The sequence below is a fragment of the Colobus angolensis genome, unplaced genomic scaffold, assembly GCF_000951035.1.
Source record: "Colobus angolensis palliatus isolate OR3802 unplaced genomic scaffold, Cang.pa_1.0 Scaffold528, whole genome shotgun sequence".
NCBI classification, from domain to species: Eukaryota; Metazoa; Chordata; class Mammalia; order Primates; family Cercopithecidae; genus Colobus; species Colobus angolensis.
Genome location: NW_012118799.1, coordinates 405,862 through 407,583, shown reverse-complemented (window position 1 = coordinate 407,583; position 1,722 = coordinate 405,862).

Here is a 1,722-nt window from a genome sequence, read left to right as displayed (position 1 = left end):
AGAAAAGTAGGGAAAATACTTGAATAGGTACTTTACAAACAGGAAATCCTGTGAAAAGGTGCTGAACAGAGAGAAGCCAGTGAAACCAGAAGGAGGTCTACCTCACACCCTTCCAGAGTGATGGTGCTCATACTTCAGGCAATGGGTGCTGAAAACATGGACCGGCAGACGTGGTCGTACACAACTAGTAGTCGGGCCTGCTGGTACAACCACTTTGGAACAGCTGGGAATTTCTAGTAAACCTGTTAAAAACGAGGGTAAGGAGTTAATGGAAACATGAAAATAATGGGATATAAAACTAATAAAAAGAATCAAATGGTTTTGTTTTGTTTTTTTTTTTGAGACGGAGTCTTGCTCTGTCTAGGCTGGAGTTCAGTGGTACAATCTTGGCTCACTGCAACCTCCGCCTCCCGGGTTCAAACGATTCTCCTGCCTCAGCCCCCCAAGAATCTGGGGACTACAGGTGCCTGCCACCACGCCCGGCTAGTTTTCAGTTTTAGCGGAGATGGAGTTTTGCCAGGTTGGCCACACTGGTCTCGAACCCCTGGCCTCAAGTGATCCTCCTGCCTCAGCCTCCCAAAGTGCTCAGATTACAGATGTGAGCCACCCTGCCTGGCCTCAAATGGAATTTTAGAACTAAAAATATATCTAATTTCTGATATAAAAAATTCACTATACAAGCTTAACATCAAATTAGGCAAGTGGAAGAAAAGATTAGTAAGCCTCTCAACAGGACAATAAAACCGTCAAGGAAAGGATGAGAGAACAAGGATGAAAAAGCATCAAGTTTAGTGACCCGTGAGACAGTATCACAGTCTAACAGAAAGCTGCCCCCAGACAGGGGCAGGGAGGGAGGGAGGAGTGAGAGAGAGATGGAGTCAGACAAGAAATACGAATAGTGGCTGAAACTTTGCCAAATTTGATGAAAAATGTGAACTCACAGGTCCAAGAGGCTCAATGAAACCCAAACGAGGTAAGCATCTACAAGCTTAAGGTGGATTAACAGTAACATCTTCTAATACTTTTATATACATAAATTATGTGATGACAACCCCATCCCAACCCTACAGAAAATAAATTTGATATGACACATTTTCCTGCTGAGTTATGACCACAGCTGGACAGAGGTGACACAAGAGGGCGGCCTGAAAACCAGCAAGTCCTCTTTGGGGAAGAGACAGCAGAGTCCCACCTCTGACTTCCCTAGAGATACAATCCACACACACACACACACACACAGCTAGCATACACACAAGCACACACAGCAAGCACACGCACACACAGCTAGCACACACACAGCAAGCGCTCACACACACAGCTAGCACACAGCATTTTCTTCTTAGGCCTGTTCATTCTTCCCAGTATCAGTTAAACGTCATTTTTAAAAAATGACCTTGTTTTACCAATCACAGCAAGTATGACATAAGATATGAAGTTTCCAAACTAAAAATCTAGTTTTGTGTCCTATTAATGATGTAATTTTCAGAACTACACTGCAAACAAAAGAGCGCGCCAGGGCTCGGGTAGATGTTTTTGCTGTGATATGTTAATATCGTAAGACAGTATTTTCAAAGTTTTTTTCCCCCACATCTGTAAGTGTTACCTGTGTTAAGTCTTTGAACTTAATTATTCCCGCTCACCTATCATGGTGCACAGCTTGTTCTATAAAAAACTCAATGACAAACTCAGTTATGATTTGTATACAGCCACTTAAAAAGTAAC